Genomic DNA, 18,950 nt, shown 5'->3' with positions numbered 1-18,950 from the left:
GTGCCCCATCCTGGCCGCCATGGTGAAGAAACCTCATAATCACGCTTCCCACATACTCCTACATGAAGGGAGCCGGGGAAGCAGGTCAAGAGGAACAAGCTGTTGTACAGAACACGTAAGTTGTTGCTTTGATTCGTAGAGAATTAAGTGAAATGAGTTTATATAAAATCCAAAAGCCCTTTATGTTACTACACATACTTAGGAGTAACCATACTTCGTAGGACCCAGCACAGCAGTTCAACTCTAGTGAAAGCGAAGGAAGAAATATTCCTGTTCAAAGCCAGTTCCCAAGCTTCTGCTGGAGAGCAGTAATGAGAACACAACACCAAAATGACCATGTGATCCTCAGAGTTCACACAACTCCAAAGCCTATAAAATGTCACAGCATGGCCCCCCAGCAGACAGAAAGAAACCTCACAATGTCCTCTAGGGTTTCCACTGTGGTTCTAACTAGCAGTTGCTAGATTCCAAAATTTGCTTTTTTAATTTTTTTTATTTTAAAGGACCCAGCAAGACTTTCTAAGACTTTCCATTGTTCTTGAAACACATCGGGTTGCAATGTCATAGTGTTGTGCAGGACTGCACTCTAAGCCAAACTGCTGCCATCTTCAGGAGTCCAGCCAGGCCTGCTTGACAAAGATCATCTCAGCCACTGCTCCCAGCCAGTTGTATGCAATGCTGCCCTAACTGCACATGGCCCCTTGGTCTCTGGAAAGAGCTAGAGGACATGGGGGAAAGGATTAGAGGAGAGGAGATCACTGACACATGGGAACCATCGCATGCAGCATGGCTGCTGTAAAATGACTGACACTCCTGTCCCTAACCCCTTGCCATTGCTATGTAAGTAAGCCCAATAAGCCCACCGGTTACCCAGAGTGAGCCTTGGTAGGACTCGGACCACAGGTTATACATTGTTTCTGCCTTCTCAAGGGAAGGGATTTTCAACACAAAGACAGCAATCTTCCATGAACAGGTGACAATAATGGTTAACTACCCTTTCTTGCTCCCAAGACTGGACATCCAGAGGCCACTTGGCCTTCCTTGGATGATTATTGCTATATTTTATATGTTTTTGTTTTACGGCTCTATCCCCAAACTGCACTTGGCAAGATTGGTATAAAAATGTGGGAAAGGAGATGTTTGGAGTTATTAGTGGGGATATACCCCCATAGGCCCATAGACCCCCCAAAAAAATATTACAGGCCATTGCTACTGTTCTTAGTTACCCTCCAGAACCTGATGCAGAGACCATCTCACCCAAGATGCCAGTTACTTGAGTCATGAGATATCAAGAAATCAAGGTACCAACCTAGAAGAATCATCACCACTGTTTAGATTTCATAGTACTGGAAGGTGCTGCGCACAGTACCAGAGGAGAAAAGTAATCACCAGTCTTACCCAGTTGCAAGCACCAGGATATCGATCAGCTTGCTCGACAGGATAGGACTACTGGTGCGGTAGTGGCACAGTGTTATGGGAGCAACCAACCACTTTCTGTTTGGATTTACAACCCTCTTTACAAGACAGAACTCAGGCCTGACACAGTTATCAGGATCAAAACCTATGAGTAGATGGGCCATAGGTCTTATAAGAGAACCCACTACTACTATTCCACAAACTGAGCACAGTGTTAAACTGACTCCTGGTGACTTGTTATACCATAGATTAGAGCACCCTCAATCCTTGACAGAAGTTCTTTAGCAGTGGTGGCAATGGACACAGAGACCCACAACTACTCAACGTGCAGAGAAAAAGAGGGTGGGGTTCTCAACCCCAAAAGAGACGTCTATGCCACCTCCTCCTCCCAGGGCTCAGGGATCATTACAGAAGAGCAGGAGAAAATATTGTAAGAGTCAAAGGTCACAAGGAAATAGGATTTGTCATGTATTACCAAAGACAACGCAAAAATGGTACACCAATAAAATTCAACCTATACATGCCATATTATCCAGCAGCCAAGCCTCTTGTATTTCCCAGTGGGTGGAAAACTGATGTCTGCACCATGACCCTCCTGTAGATGTTTACAGCAGTTCCATTCAGAGCTGCCCACACTCAGAAACCACGACGTCCTCAGCAGGTGAGCGGCCACACAGTGGTACATTCTGACAACTGAATATTACTCAGTGATGAAAAAGGAGCTATCCAGCCATGAAGACACATGGAGTCACAAATGCATATTAATAAGTGAAATGCATCAAACTGAATGGGCTATAGGATATGTTGTTAATTACGTGACATTCTGGAGAAGATGAATCTGGAGAGTAAAAAGATGAGTGTTTTTCAAGGGCTGGGAGGAGAGAAAAACGAACAGGTTTTTTTAGGGCAGTCAAATTTTATGTTGTACTTTAATGGCTCCTGCATGCATTGCATCTGTCCAAACCCACAGAAAGTAGAACAGCAGAGGGACACCAGTATCAAGTCCAGACGCTGCATGCTGCTGGTGTGTAGCTCCCTTTAAGGTAGCAAATATCCCATTCTGGTACTGAGTGCTAACAAAAGGGGATGCTGGGCACTTGTGGGCCGGGGAGTACGAGAACTGCCTGCTGGAGGTCCTGCTCCACTTACTGTGAATCCTAAATGGGTGCAATGTAGTTTACAGCCTACACATGTTTCAATTTATGTGTTAAATGGATACACATTCACACAAATGTAAATGTGTGTGTATGTGTGAGAGGGGAGGAACAGAAAGAGAGACAGACAGACAACAGAGTCAGAGACAGAGACAGAGAGAGCACATCTGAAAGGTGGCTTGAGAGTCCAGGACACAGGTTGGCCGACATTAAGTTGTAGCCAACATTTGTGAACAACAAGAAACAACCACCTATGGTTAACAGTTCTTGTTCATCAGTATTCTTTCATTTCCAGGCACAGGTTCCCACCCTTTTGTGCTTGTTCGGACCATGTGACCAAGTCTGGCCAATGTCATGTGACTGGAAACAGCCTGTCACTTCTTGCTAAGGCAGTGAATCTCTGGTACTGAGCCTCCAGACTTTTCCCCCTTGCTGTGGCCATTGTGTGAGCACACATTGAAATGGAAATGCTAAAATGTCAAAGTCATTCAGATGTGGTGCTGGAGACCAGAAGGGCAACTTTCCTGGAAGATCACCAGTGCCTGCAGTGAGCTTTGCTGGAAGGAGACTCAGAAGTCCACTGTGCAGTAGTGGCTGAGGTTCAGGGCTGTTTGCTGCCGGAGTCCAGCCTGGTCCATCCTGACTGCCACTCAAGCTGCATTTCAGCCAGAATTCAGATTCACTGTGTCCTGAATGGTGCTGGAGCCCATGGACAGCTGAATGCTGAGCCTACTGTTGAGTTAGTGTGCATTTGGGGTGAGTTTGGTTTTCAGGGGTTTTTCTAGCATAAGCAACACTTGAGTGAGGGTTGGAGCTTCCTGGGGAATATGCTTTGGGGGAGAGCAGAGATGGCTGCTATCCATCACATTGGAAAGCAGTGAGATTCCCAGAGATAGATGCCTAAACAAAGGACGTGCATTAACACGGCGAGCTGTCCAAAAGTCAGGGCTAATGTTAACCAAGACGAGCATTACTGCGATTCCATCAAGGTGTCCTGCTATTTATTTAACTTTTCCATTTTCATTTTTTATTTGGGTAAGATAATTGCTTGTGATAAGCCTCGGGTGTGGAGAGCTGGTGCATGCAGAGTGGCGAGGCGCGCTTCAGGCCCAAGCTCGGATGCACTGGAGAAAGGAATCGATGTATTAACATATTGAAATGATCTCAATTAAGGTCCTTTAGCGGTTTTGTTTAGAAATGAGGGCCTCTCCAAAGTGGATGGGCTACTCTCACCAGCAGGGGAAAAGCCTGTTAGGAAGGATATATATTTCACAGCTTAAGGAAAGATCTGAATAGATTGCCTAAAAGGCAAAAACCATTCTGTGTTTCTTCCCCCGGATCTGACGCTGCAGGTCACCTATATATTGGGCTTCATAATGTACACCTGTGCCTCCCACCACTCCTGATAATGCCAGGGCTTTGCCACTACAGCCCTAAAATGGGTGTTCCACAAATAAGACTTATCTTTACAGGGTGAATCCAGCTTGGGCATGAATATTTCAATGGATAAAGCACAATGACCTTCAGAATCTTGTGTCTGCTGTGTACCCTCGCTCTTTGTCCCCTAAGGCACTGCTCCATCCCTTCCATGTCCTGTCCTGAGCCCTCCAAATGCCAAAGTAGAAGCCAATCAGCCTTCTGTGAGGCTGGTGATGGCTTGGGGGCACAGATAACACACACACACACACACACACACACACACACACACACACACACACACGGTATTCACATCAAGTCTCAGGAGTAACATTGCTCCATTCTTTAAGGAAGCTGAGGTCTGGAGACTATATTTCTACAGCTGTTACTAAGGCCCACAGAGAAGGTGTGCAAGGTGTTCCCACAGGCTCTGCTTCCTCTTGTCCATCTTCTGCCTATGGGACAAACAAAATTAACCAAAATTAAATACCTGCTCCTTTTCCATCCAGCTTTGATGAGCTGAGTTACAGGAGAACATCCTTATTTGGAATTGGAGTTAGTTACTTATCTCATTGCTGTGGCCCAATGCAGGACAGGAGCAACTCAAGGGGAGAGTTTCATTTTGTCTCTTCGTTAAGGGGCTAACACTGCAATGGCTCAGTCCATGGTGGTGGGAGCCTGGGAAGTGACCTGCTCACACCTTAGCCAATCAGGAAGCAGAGGCCCTGGGCTGGGAGCAGAAAGGGACATCACCTTCAAGCTCTGTCCCCAGCGACCCACTTCTGCTAGCTAGGCCCCATGTCTCAAAGGTTCCACAGTCTCCCAAAATAGCACCACCAGCCGGGGACCAAGTGTTCAAACACACAGCCTGTGGGAGACGTTCCACAGTCAAACTATAACTGCACTTCTGAAGGTCCTGTCCAGCCAAGCATAGCCCCAAAGGGAGACAGAGAACTAGACAATATCTAAAGAATTTTGACACCCAATCCTGTTTAGTTAAAACAAAATATAGTATACAGGTGCCTTTAAACCCTTCTCTAGCCAGGATGGTCTGATTTCCATTCCTTCAGACAACTCATGGCCTCTTCCTTTACCACCTAAGACTGTTTTGGCTCCAGCCATTCAGTGGTCAATGAACCTCTTCAAAGGTCCCACCTCACACCCACAGTCACACCCCACAGAGACCTGCCTTCCCTAGAAACGGTAGCAACAGAACACAGTCCCAGGCTGAGCTCCAATCCCCCAGATGGTACAATGTGGGTGTGTTCCACCTGCCCAGGCTCAGGAGCTTTGGGAAGTAGAGTCATCAGGATCAGGCATTCCGTTTTTGCTCTGGGGAAGAAGATGTGACACCTATGGAGCAAGTGAGTCATATACAAGCTTAAATTGATGGTCATGGGCACTTTGTTATAGTCACGAGGAGCTAAAATGATTATTAAATGCAAAGCTGAGAGCATTACGATGATCTCCCATGAGCTCATCACCCTGCATAACCGATCATTCCAAGGCCTGCATATCTCTCCCATCCCAACCCTACCCAACTCCATGCTCCATATCTTACACTCACTCTCCTCTGGCTTTTTGTTACCATTTTTGCCACACCAGTGTGGCTTTGCTTTACACTGACTCTGGGTTCAGGTAAGAAACCCTGCCTCAGGAAAGAGAGTGGACAATGATGAGGAAGACACCTGATGTCAACTTCAGGCCTCTACACATGTGCACAAACCCATCACACACACACACACACACACACACACACACACACACACACACACACACAAGCAGGAAAGTTAATTAAGGAGAACACATCTAGTCTCACAAAAATAAATATATAAGGTTTAAAAGACAAACTGGTTATAAAATAGTCTGGATGTGTTACTTTATGTATTAAAATAGTACAGCTTAGGTTAACACTAGTAGTTAATCTTGCTGATAACACTGACCATTAGTAGGAGTGTGATAAGAATGGCATTTCATATCTATGGTTTCTGTCCCAAAACCATAAACCCAGGTTAATGAAAAAAAAAGCAAATCCCAGTGCAGGCAGGTGCTGCCCCCAACCGCAGCTGCTCAAAACCCGTTAGGATTATTAAATCGAGAAAAGTCTAAATCACTGTCACAACCAAAAATCAGGGGACATGACAGATTGACAGATGATGTGACACAGATGAGCCTGGGATAGTACTGGGATGGTAGCTGGGTCCTCATGTGTGCCTGGGCCACGGCAAAGTCTGACAGACCATGCTGAATCATAGCCATACATTGCCCAGGAATCAACAGGAAACAGAACAGCTGTCATGTTATTATAGACGCTGTAGTTCACTGTAAGTTAGTATCATATAGTTTCTTAACAATGTATGACTGCTTGTTCTGGTGCTCCAAATACATTGTGAGACTGTGGGGAGGGCAGGCTATGTGGGACATTGTCTGTCTGTCTGTCTGTCTGTGAATGTTCATGTGGTGTGGGTGTTCGAGTGTGCATGTAGAGGCCAGAGGACAGCTTCAGTGACCTGGAACTCACCAACCACCTAGACACTGGGATCACAAGCATGCACTAGTATCCCCAGCTTTGTTTTTAATGTAACAGTTTTACTTATTCTTTGAGCATGTCACACATGCACACGATGTGTTTTCACCCCCATCCCAACTTTCATGCAGAGTTTCCTTTTTAAATAAGTCACTAGGTCCCATTACTGCTGTACACACACACACACACACACACACACACACACACACACACACACACACACACAGAGGTATATATCCACTGGAGCCTAGTCAACCCACCAGCAGCTGCACCCCTAAAGAGCACTGACTTGCCCTCCCTTAGCAGCATCCATCAATGTCATTAGCTCCTCAGCTAGGGGTGGGGGCTCATGAGCCCCTTCCCAGTACAGACTGGGATGCTGGAAACCATCACAGTCCTGAGTTCATGAGTACGGCAGTCATGGTACATTCAGAAGACAGTTTCACCTCAGTCTTCCCAGGCTCTTACAATCTTTTTGACCTTTCTTCTGCAATATTTCTCGAGCCTTGGGAGTAGGGGGTGTACTATAGGGTTTCTCCTGATGTTATAGAACACCGTGACCCAAAGCAGCTTGGGGAGGAATGGATTTATTTCAGCTTACCTGTCCCAATCACAGTCCATTGTGAAGGAAGTCAGAGCAGGAACCTGGAGGCAGAAACAGAAGCAGAGGCCATGAAAGAATGCTACTTAACTAGCCTGATCCCCATGGCTTGCACAGCCTGCTTTCTTATAACCTCCCTCAGGACCACCAGCCCAGGGGTGGCACCACCCACAGTGAGCTTGCCCTACTCACATCAATCATCAAGAAAATGTACCAGAGACTTACCAATAGGGCAATATGGTAGGGAAATTTAAAAATGACTTTAGTTTATATCAAATTGACATAAAACGAGGCAGCACAGAGGGTGTGATAGAGACACCCCATTTATGGCTGAGCACTCCACACAATGCTCGTTCTCTGTACTTTGACACTTGTGAGTTTCTGTATTAACCACTGTCCATTGACAAACACCCTTTCTTGATGAGGACTGAGCAGCGCACTAATCTATAGGTGTAGAGACAGGTATTTATAGGCAGTTTGACACTAGGATCATTTAGCAAAGTAATAGTAGCAGTAGGTTTACCCCTGGGGCCTTCCAACCGTGGATCCTTGGCCGGATTTACAGTCCAGGCCTGAGTTTCAACTGCAGAGTGGGCCTTAAATCTAATTGCAAGTGGTTGCTTACCCGCTTTACAGAAATGTCATGTTTGCGCCCATGGGTGTATCTTGCCAAGCCAATAGTTTTGTTTTGTTTTACATGGATTCTGGGGATTTAACTCAGGTTTTCATGTTTGCAAGGTTTTACCCACCAAGCTATCTCCTGAGCTCCACACCATGAGACTGTTATCACTGAGTTCATCTCTTCTTTCTCCTCCGTTACTCACAGTATGTGAAACATCACAAAGATGGAAAGAACTCAAAGCCAGAAACTTGGTAAGAGAGGAACCCTGAGAGAAAGACAGAGAGAGAGAGAGAGAGAGAGAGAGAGAGAGAGAGAGAGAGAGAGAGAGAGAGAAATAATATGGCCAGAGTTGAAGACCCACCACGTTGTTCCCACTCCCCACACTCATCTGAAGATGGGGACCCTGGCTCTGTCGCTCCTTGCTCTCCCCTGGCAGGAGGGGATCGAAGCTACCTATAGATCCAGTGTGACTGATGAGACCAAATAAGAGGGATTGGTCCGGGGTTGGAAATGGTTCTTCCCTCACTTACTGATTCAGGTCTAGATGCTTAGAACACTGTTAAGAAAGGGTAAAAGGCGGAAAGAGAGTTCAGCAGCCACCATTATGGGCCGTGGACTGTGCTGGGTCAGCATTGGCTCCCGTGGACCAGAGCTTTGCTACTATGATCTGGAACTTTCATCAATAATCATTCTTCTGAATCCTGCAATTACACTAAATTACTTCTCTCTGACTGTGAAGTAGAGGGGTGGAGGGACAGAAGAAGGCAGAGAGAGAGAAGAAGGCGAGGGACAGAAGAAGGAGGCGAGGGACAGAAGAAAGTGGAGGGACAGAAGAAGGTGGAAGGACAGAAAAAGGCGGAGGGACAGAAGAAGGCGAGGGACAGAAGAAGGTGGCATGCTCACGCTGGAGGGACAGAAGAAGGTGGCATGCTCATGCTGAAGGCTGATCAAGCTGTCTCAAGGACACCACTTGCTTTAGGCTCAGGACCTCCACCAGGCTTCGCTTTCCCATGGGGACCTCTGTTCCCTGTGCAGCTGACAGGACATGTCCCAGTACCCAGATGTCAGTTTGCTGACCTTCTCACAGAGCCCTGGCCCATGTTGCTGGTCCACTATCCATTATCTTCCCCACCCCCCATCCTTCTCATTCTCACCTCCTGCCCTGCACTTTCTCCAGCCTGTTACTACCAGCTAGTGTTGGGGGTAAGAGGGCGCATGTTCCTCACTGCGCACATGGAGGTCAGGATACAATTTTGTGGAGTTGGTTCTCTCTTTCCACCTTTATATGAGCTCCAGAGACCAAGATGAGGCTGCCAGACTTGATGACAAGCTCCATTAGCCACTGAGACATCTTACTGGCCCTGGATCCAATCTTTTGCCCAGTGAGATTAAGCCATCAAATTGATGGTAGCATTACTTCCCTTCCTTCACTACAGATGGCCACGAGTATTATGCAGGAACAATGCTTAATTCATGCTTTACTGTGTCTACCATCACCTGCTCCAAATAGTCCTACCACAACCTGTCCCTGCGCGCATCTGCTTCTCATCTCACTCAGTGGGAACACCACAGGCAGAAAGCAGGGTCCAATCTGGAGCCGGCCTCATGGAAAGAAGACCCCCCCCCCAGTCCTACTCACTCTCCAACTGGAACCGCTCATGAAAAGGAAACTGCTGTGATTCGGGTCAGGCAAATGGGGTGCAGCAGCAGCACCAACCACAGAGTGAGACGCTAATTTCTCTAATTGACAGGGAGCCTCCGTCATTTCAGAATGTGCCGGTGTTTCTGCACGGAAACCGGGCCAATTTATTCCACTGTTTACAATGTCACCGTGCATTTTTGAAATGAGTTTTCTCTGGGCTCAATGTGGGAAATGCTGGTCCCTGACTTCTAGGGGGTGGCCCATCACTGGGAAGCTGGATGGCTTTCTAGGACTGAAAGGAGACTTTTTTTCAACAGCAGCTCCCTCAAGGAAGGAACAAAGAGAAACAGGCTTGCCTTCCCCAAAGCTACGAGCCAGAAGAGGCTGCTGATGGCAAGCTGGACCTTCCTTTCACATCTTCAGTTGCTCTGCACTGCACACAGGGCCCAAGAGCACTACATAGAGTGATATTGATGACTGCCCTGTCATGATTAAAGACTTGTGGTGTAACCTGGGGGGATGGATGAGAAGACAAAATGCTTGCTGTGTAAGTATGAGGACCTGAGTTCAGATCCCAAGCAGGTGTGGTGGTGTGCCCTTATAATGCTAGTCCTGGGGAGCAGAGACAGGGTGCTCCTGGACCTCACTGCACAGCTTACCAAATTGATGAAAGGCCCTGGTTCCAAAAGTAAAGTGAAGAGTGATAATGACACCCAACATCTGCCTCTGGCTTCCACATGTGTATGTATACACACACACACACACACACACACACACACACAGAGAGAGAGAGACAGAGACAGAGACAGAGAGACAGAGAGAGGAGAGAGAGAGAGAGAGAGAGAGAGAGAGAGAGAGAGAGAGAGAGAGAGAGAGAGAGAGAGAGAGAGAGAGAGAGAGAGAGAGAGAGAGAGAGAGAGAGAGAGAGAGAGAGAGAGAGAGAGAGAGCTGTAGTGTGGATACCGTAGTTGATAATTTACTTTCACCCAGACACCCACTCTTGTCTGTTACATTACCCTACTTACTCTCTTCCCAGAACATCACCATAACCTGTAAGCACTGGTGAATTTGTTGCTCCTTTTACACCTAGTAAAACTTGAGCTCCCTAAAAGCAGGGATCCAGAAAAATGTCTGATATGCAGAGTAAAGTCAGACTCAGTGAGTACAGTGTCTTCTCGAGATCATTCTAGCATCGTGTGGCCTTGCTCTTCCCTGCATACTCTATCTGAGCAGATGCTCTGCCTCAGAGCATTCTAGAGAGATTGAGAGCACCCTAGAGCCATCTAGAGCTTAATGACAGAACACTTGCCTAGCACTTGCAGCACCCGGGCTTCAATCCTCAGCACCACCAATCAGTTATGTAATTACTCAATTAAACAACATAAACCCTATTCTTCCCAGAAAGGCTGCTTGAGTCCTCTTGCCTCTGGGAAATTATTCTCTCCTCCCTACGCTCAACCTTTTCCCAGGCGGTTCCTCACTAGGACAACACTGTAGGCAGCTCCAGTCAGGCTCACTCTTGTTGGTTAGTGGGGGGTTGGGGAGTCAGTGGTGTTTTTTCTTGTTCTCCTCAAGCTGGTGCAATGTTCCACCCAGTGCAGAGTCTGCAATTGTTGGCCAATAAGAGACAGCTCTCCCACACAAAGAACAAGAGAATGTGTTCTAGAACAGAAGAATCGTAACAACAACCAACCCTCCAACAAGCATGGCTGAAGGCAATGTGGGTCCAGGACTCAATCTGCAAGCTTGTCAGGGAGCTGCTTTCCTGGTTTGCCCATTTGACTCATTATCACACAATGGCATTTGACCCCCGCTGCTGGAAACAGGGATTCCTCAAAGGAATGAATCCACTCCTGTGAGGCCTGCTTGAGAGTTGACCCTCCCCACTAACAGTCCCATGTCCCCAGGAAGGGCTCCTGGGACTTCAATGTCCCTTTGACACATAGCTCATGCTTCACATGAGACTCCAGGAGGATCAGCCTCAGCATCCTCTCAACTGTATCCTACTTCAAACCTAAATTCTTAAAACACGGAGGACGGATGGTAACTGGGTTTCCAGGAGCTGGCACACTGGCGAAGCACTCCACCCTAACTTTCAAAGCAGCAATGATCTGAACGCCTCAAGAATGCCCCAAACCAGGAAACCCTGTGGTAACCTCGTGGTACAGATCTAATTGCCCGAAACACTGTAGCCAATCTGAACACCAACACATATCACTGTTGTAATTACCACTGCTCCATAGGGCTTTATGATGTGAGAAGTGGCCAACTTGAAACCCTAGCTCAGGCTCCTAACAGGTGAAGGGAACCGGTCCTGGATTTGAGGGTCTTGGTGCCAGCCAATCCACATGGTCATATGTCATGTCAGTGACTCTTCATAGCACATCCGGCATGTGCATATAACATCTTTCGCCAGCAAATAAACTGAGTCTCAGAGAGTCTGTCCACATCACACTGAACATACGCAAAGAGTAGAGTTGTAGCCAGAGTTCCACCTCTCAAATCTAAGCCCCTTCCATTGTGCAAGCCATCCTCAAGCCAGAGGACCCAGCATGCATTAGTGCAGGTCAAGCCCACCAAGGTCAGGGTAATGATGAACGATACAAGTGTTCCCACCTTTTAATTCTGTTGGTGCTACATGAAACTGAGTAAATGAACCAAGTGGGTAGTGTAATCCCTTTAAAGAGGAAAAGCCTAGAAAAAAATTTCTCAGCTTCAAGTCAATGTTAAGTAATGTGCTTTCTGAGAGCCCAGAGATATCCAGGCATCTGGGTGAGTGTGGTGGAAATGATAGTGTCCCTTCTGTTATGGAACTGGGTGCATTCCGTGGGAAAGGTGGAAGTGTGAGCAGACAACTTCCAAACAAGAAGTGAGACAGACATGAGCATGACCACCAGACGGTCAGTGCAGTTCTCTGAACTTAGATGAGGTGACATCCCTGAAGATTGGCTGTGTTTCCTGTCACTCTGCTTTCCATCCTCCTCTGGCTGCTAGGAAGCACAGCCCCGCCCCCAGCCCAGCCCGGCACTGTCTCACAACTGTGGCTGTGAACACTGGCACCCTTATCTCCATCTCAATCAAGACTTCCTGTGTCCATTATGTCACCACACTCGACATGGTCACTCGACATGGTCACTTTAGATTCTCCCTGACAAGAGATGAGAATGTAGAACCTGATCCCGCAGCCACAGCACAGTGTCTAAAGACGAATTAATGAAATAAGCCTCCAGATGGAGCCTGCTGACCTAAGCCGATCAGCTTTTGAAAGCAAAATGCACAAATCCCTTTGAGGTGAAGCCATGCAGGGCTGTCAGGTCAGGGGATGTGGGGTTCTGCTTAGAGCTGTGCCCTCGGTGTGAACTTGACCATGGGGTTAGATGTGACAGTGGGCCACGATGCTGGGAGCGCAGGGGAGAACGCTAGCCACGGGCCTCAAGAGCACAGGTCTCACTGAGCTTAGGGTCTGCAGCAGGCAGAGACGCTAGAAAGGAGGCAGGGCTTCCAATTAACTCACCCTCTGTGAAGTGTGAGACTCCTGAGGACAGAGAGTGGTGCACGTTCATTTTGAATCCTACTGTCACTGTGCCTACCACACCCTGAATATTCAACAAGATGTTCTTTCTGTCTTAACCCTGGCCTTCATTTCCTTCTGAATTGGAGGCATAAAATCATGAAAGCTGGGAAGCATGGTGTGTGTATGTGTGTGTGTGTGTGTGTGTGTGTGTGTGTGTGTGTGTGTGTACAGATGTCTTCCTTAGTCATTCTATTTTTTGAGGCAGAATCTCTCACTAAACCTGGACTCACTTGTACAAGGGTGCTGCAGATCAATCCCTGGTTTTTGTATGGGTGTTGGGAGTCAAACTCAGGTCTTCATGCTGGTGTGGCACACATTTTATCAACTGAGCCATCTCCCCAGGCCCTGTATATTGACTTATGTTTCAGAGAGAGACCGAGATACAAATAGAGATATAGAAGGAGCGGGGAGAGGAAAAGGGAGAGAGCAGCTGTGGGTTGGGAACCAGACCAAGCCTCTGTGCCCCACTGTTAAGGGGCTGTGCCATCTGGACAGACAGAAAGCAGAGGTCTTCCCAAGTCTATTTGAACACTCACTCCCCTGCCTGCTATCTTAAAGGAGGTCTCTATGCCTTCCTTTGTAAAATGGGGACTATGCCTGAAAGATTTAAAGTCCTGCCATTGGCCTACTAAACACTCACAGCTCTCATTATCTTGAGCAAGTCACTATGCCTTTGCATCTCCATAGGCTAGGCTAGAATTAATGAGAGATGTCAGATACACAGACAGCATCCATCCCTACCTCCACAGTCTCTGCCCATGACAGACATCACTAATTGATCACAGCACTCTCTCCCACTGGGTATGATTGTTGTTTTAAAACTCCTTGCCAGGACAATACTCCAGGCAGCCACTGCCGTGTTTCCAGACACACAGGAATTGAAAGCTGTTTTTCAATCCTAGGATGGGATCATCTTCAAAGAGTAGATCGAAGATTGTGTGGGGAAGTCATGAGAAAGAGGAGTCTGCCTGCCTAAGAACTCCTCTGTCATTCCAGGTCCAACCTTAATCAAAACCCTGCCAGACACATGGCTTTGAGATTTCACATCCTTCGGCTCCCCCCGGGATAACAACTGAGCTGTTTTCCCCCTTTGCAGCGTAATTGCAGTGATGAAGTCGTGTGTGCCTAATTGTTGGATAAGCCACAAACAGAGCAACCCCACATGTAATTTCGGACTGGCAGAGACTGTAAATTATTCAACATGATAACCCAAGGACGAGAGCAATGTGTGGAAGTGAGAAGAATATTCCAGGGCAACAAGAGGCTGGCTTTTAAGGAGGTGGGGTGACTCTAAAAATCCTTGTATGAAGATGAAGACTGAGCCTTAGGCAAAAATAAAATGATTTCCAAGCTGGGTCTGGAGGCTTGTGTGCTCTCATTTACAGGGACTTTGCTTTCCTTGTGACATAGTGACTCCAGAAACTCATCGTTATCCATATTCTAGAGGGGAAGGAGTGGTCTGCCTGGTGAGCATGAGCAAAGAACATAGAATAACACATAGGGAGTTGACTGCCGTGGGAGACTGTCCAGCCAGGGCCGCCTGACTCCCCTTTCTCTGCGAACAGCGCATCCCCTCCAGGTTCTCATTTTTTTCTGGGACATCCCAGTAAAGACTTCCCACCATCCCCGTGTTCCCTGTGCACTGCCCCTGGACTCATCGAGACATGGGCTGTCGTGGCAGCACTAGGCCCTGGCTTCCTGACTGTAGGTCTTTCGGTGGCTTTCCTGGCTCCTCAAGGAACCTTGATCACTGCACTTCTCTAAGCCTTCCAAGGTTCCTCTGCCTTTGTGGAGGAGCCTGAGCCTGTCCAGGTCATTCAGGGCCCTGAAAATCATACAGCACCATTCACCTTTAAAAATGATCTCTCTGGAGCCAGGCAGTGGTGGTGCACTCCTTTAATCCCAGCACTCAGGAGGCAGAGGCAGGGGGATCTCTGTGAGTTTGAGGCCAGACTGGGCTACAGAGTGAGTTCCAGGAAAGGCGCCAAAACTACACGGAGAAACCCTGTCTCGAAAAAAAAATGATCTTCCTGTCTCTTTCTCTCTCTCTCTTTCTATCTCTCTGTCTCTTTCTCTTTCTGTGTCTCTGACTCTGTCTCTTCTCTCCTTCCCTCCATCTCTCTCTCTCTCTCTCTCTCTCTCTCTCTCTCTCTCTCTCTCTCTCTCTCTCTGTGTGTGTGTGTGTGTGTGTGTGTGTGTGTGTGTATACATGTGCATGCCACAGTACATGTGTGAAAGGAAAAAGACAACCCTGGTGGCTGGTCCCCACCTCCCACCTTGTTAGAGGCAAGCCCTCTTTTTTGTTGATCACAGTTGTATACACCAGACCAACCTCCCACAGGCTTCTGGGAATTCTCCTGCCCCCTGCTTCCCATCTCACCCAGGAGTGCTGGGATTCTAGATGTGCATGGCTATGTCTAGTTTTACATGGCTTCTGGGAGTCTGAACACAGACCCTCACACTTACACAGCAGATACTTTACACACTGAGTCTTCTCCCCAGTGCCAAGGTTTCCTTTTGTTTGATTGGCTTCACAGGGAGTTGAACCCAGGGTCTCACCGATGCTGAGCAAGTGCTCTGCCACTGAACTACAGTTCCAGCACGGACTTCAGTTTTTCCCTCTCCCCTCCATTGGCCTTCACTCTTCCCAAGTGGCCCACAAGCCCTTCCTGGGACTCTCATCCTCGGGACCTCTCCCACCTTGACAGCCACATCCATAGATTTACTGGCCAGTAACGTGTGGTTCCTTCAAAATGTTTACATGTAACTGGTCATAACACAGGGGCTTGGGCAGCAGGAACATGGCCCTCATCTTTTTGAAGGCTTACAAGGACCCAGCCTCTAACGGCTCTGTGTTACCTACCACCCATGGGAGGGTGTCTCCTGCCATGTTTCCACCCGGATAGAGTCCTGCGTGATGGCAGCACGACTCTGTTAGTCTGAATCCAGGATAGCTGGAGTGGGGATGGCAGAGGCATCTAGGCAAAAATCTCTCTCTAGAACCTTCTCTTGCCCTTTATCTCCTACACTCACCAGTGATGTTCTCTAATATCCTACGTTCCTTTAAAATCCATCAGAGCCACACAATTCTGATGGGTCTCACGGGGCACCCCGCCCCCAAAGAACTAACCGTTAGCTAGTCTGCTACGAGCTCAGGAGCAGGTTCTTACCCCTTTAACTTCTGTCCCCTAAATCCAAGGTGAAAAGCGTTTGCTGGCACCCCTCAGTGGGAAACCAAACCCTCATGCTCTCTCTCTTACGCATACCTCCAAGATGGGTCTGCTTCGGCCACACCGCACCCCTTCTGCCCATCTGCTGTGATGGCACAGTGCCCGCTCACAAGTTGGTGGGAGCCTGTGGAGGTGCCAGGCAACAATGTGTTTTGATGGGCAGCCTGCAGAAGGTGGCAATTGCCATCTCTTGTGAGTGAAGGCCACGAGCGGTGCCAGCCCTGGCAAGCCGGGTCTCTGTGCACTTGTTCACACCTGTTGACTCATCGGTGCCAAGAAAAGTGTACCCTAGCTGGGGACGAGGAGGAGAAAGGATGTACTCAGGGTCCCAGCCCCTGTGGATTTCCTCATGCAGCAGGAGATCCCAGAGAGATTCAACCAACGAGACTCGTGCCTGCGTGTGTCCCTCACGAGAGCTGTTCTGTGACTCTTCTGTGACACCCAGGGAAGGGGCGCAGCTGGGAGGCTGTGGCACAGGTACAATTCACATAGACAGAAGCCCTGTGTCCAAGCCCATGAAAAGAAGCCAGGAGAAACCCAGGCTGTGCTGACCCCTGGTAACATGTCCAAGTTACCAGGAGGCTTCTGCTTCTCATGTGTCCACCCATTCTGGACAGCCACCAACAGCTCAGCCCCAGAGTCAGACAGTTCAGTCCAACACACTGACAAACTGGCCTTTATCAAGTCATCAAACTTACCTGGACCCAGGGTCTGAAATGGAGGGAGCCATGCCTGTGTCCTTGGATTATTCCCAAAATGAAATGAGATAGGGTAACTCAGGAGCCCCGGGAGTGCCTGACCAGCACTCACCTACTTCTCTCCCTGCCTTGCCCTTCAATTTTCCTTTTATTCTTTTATTCCACAAGAAACCAATGCTAAGGCAGGCATGAGTCTAAGAATAGACATTGGGAGCTAAATTATCAGAATCACCCGCCTCCAGGTCAGAAGGTGAAGGAGAGGAGGGAAAAGGAGGAGAAGGGAACAGGGAGTAGAGACTGAGACTCTCTGAGAACCCCCTCGTATCTGTATGCCCTCTACAGTTCCTCCTCTGGGGAGCAGCACCTGCCTCAGCCCACCGGGATCTCCCTACACTCTCATTCCAACTCCTCCACATGCTGCTCAGAAAAATAAAAATCAGCATCCAGTAAGTTCTCAGCCTCCAGGTACCCAGCCGCAGACACCCCTGCCCGTTATTCTGCGGTGTCTGCAAAGTGCCTTTGTTGATGCTGAAAAGGGACCATGACACCTGATCTTCAGCTTCTTGGCCCAGGAGCCAAAAGGAGCTCAAATAATCATAAACAGACCAACCCAGACGGCCTCCTAGGGAAGACCTAAATAAACAGTTCTGAGAGCTGTAACCGCTGGAGCTTTGCCCTGCGCCTGTGGCCAGTGCTCAGACACTGGCTTCATCAGTCAGGTCCTGCTCCAGCAGTGAGACTCTTCAGAGCAGGACCTACACATATCCCAGTGAAGGGCCACACTCTGGGATGAACTGACTGACCTCACACAGGAAAAGGTAAGTGGCCATGAACAGCTTATTTGGGCAGGACTCTGACACGGCTGGGTTTGTAGAATTCATGGAGGTCCATTGGATGCGCAGTCTGTGACATACTTGGGACAGATCTAGAAGCTGGGATGCCATATGTAGGAAGAAGATCCCAACTCTACAGCTGAAAACTGACAATTGGGAGACACTAAAGACTCCTAAGGATCCCCCTGAAGGAACCACGCTGGGGACTGAAGACGGCAGGTGTGGAAGGAAATGAAAAGAAGCCTAATACAGGAAGGAAACTCACAAGCAAAATCCTGAGTGCTTCCTGAGGTGGAGGAGGTGGAGAAAAAGATGTGGGATAGGATGTGGGGAACATGGAGGAAGAAATCATGGAAATGAGGAAACGCTCACAGGAGCTGTTTGTGAGCACTCTGAACCTTCAGTGGAGTTCAGGCCTCCAAAACGCCAAAAGGTGCTGCCATGATAAAATGCCCTGACAAAAGCAACTGAAGGGAGAGAGGATTTGGGCTCACTCTGAGAAAGAGAGAGAGAGAGAGAGAGAGAGAGAGAGAGAGAGAGAGAGAGAGAGAGCGAGAGAGCATCTTCATGGAAAGAGTAGGCAAGGTAGAGTGACAGGAGACTGGCTGGTCACCGTCACACTCAGGAAGCAGAGAGTGAACTGAAAGTGGGGCCTTGGTTGAAACTTGGAGGCCACCTCCAGCAGCCCACTTCCTCCACCAAGGCTCCACCTTCTAAAGGTTCCCTTCAAACAGCCTTCAAACACCACCACCAGCCATAAACCAAGCATTCAGATGCACAAGCTAATGGGGACACTCAAACCATGTCACTTATAAAGGGAGAATACATGGGATGAAACTCCCAAGACTAAGCTTTTGGGTTCACAGGAGACCCAGAAGAGTACTGACCTCCTAGAAACCTGTCCATCCAACTCACAAAACTTGTACTATGTTCTCAGTACGGATCTCATACCAGGGATCCATGGAGAGCTAAACACAAACACAACCCTAGCTGAAAGTTAGTTCCTGGGTCAAGATACCCTGCTCAGAACCTAGAACTCCACTGAAGATCTGGGTGGGCCTGAACAAAACATGTAAGCTCAGTTTCCTCATTTGTGAAATGGTCATAAAAATAACTCACAATCCCAGAGCTGCTGCATGTATTATATCAGGATTACCCTGGAAAAACCTCAGCAGTGTGTCTAGAACATAGTGAGCATCAGCTAGGAGACATGCATCCCAAGCAGATGAGACTTGTA

At 48.1% G+C, this 18,950-nt stretch overlaps 1 long non-coding RNA gene across 3 annotated transcripts; it reads right to left on the bottom strand.

The window, feature by feature from the left end:
• Positions 1-3,549: 3,549 nt before the first annotated feature.
• Positions 3,550-11,004, bottom strand: LOC131925070 (uncharacterized). 3 transcript variants are annotated; one of them, XR_009383140.1, is made up of 4 exons: positions 10,838-11,004; positions 7,740-8,001; positions 7,115-7,158; positions 3,550-4,441 (listed from the first exon to the last, which is right to left on the bottom strand). It is a non-coding gene; the product is annotated as an uncharacterized LOC131925070 (long non-coding RNA). The 3 variants fall into 3 exon arrangements; XR_009383139.1 differs by lacking the exon at positions 7,740-8,001; XR_009383141.1 differs by lacking the exons at positions 3,550-4,441; positions 7,740-8,001 and adding an exon at positions 4,477-4,716.
• Positions 11,005-18,950: the final 7,946 nt, after the last annotated feature.

The sequence above is a fragment of the Peromyscus eremicus genome, chromosome 15, assembly GCF_949786415.1.
Source record: "Peromyscus eremicus chromosome 15, PerEre_H2_v1, whole genome shotgun sequence".
In the NCBI taxonomy this organism is placed as follows: Eukaryota; Metazoa; Chordata; class Mammalia; order Rodentia; family Cricetidae; genus Peromyscus; species Peromyscus eremicus.
Note: the sequence above shows the minus strand (reverse complement) of the source record. Positions and strands in the feature narration are given on the sequence as shown.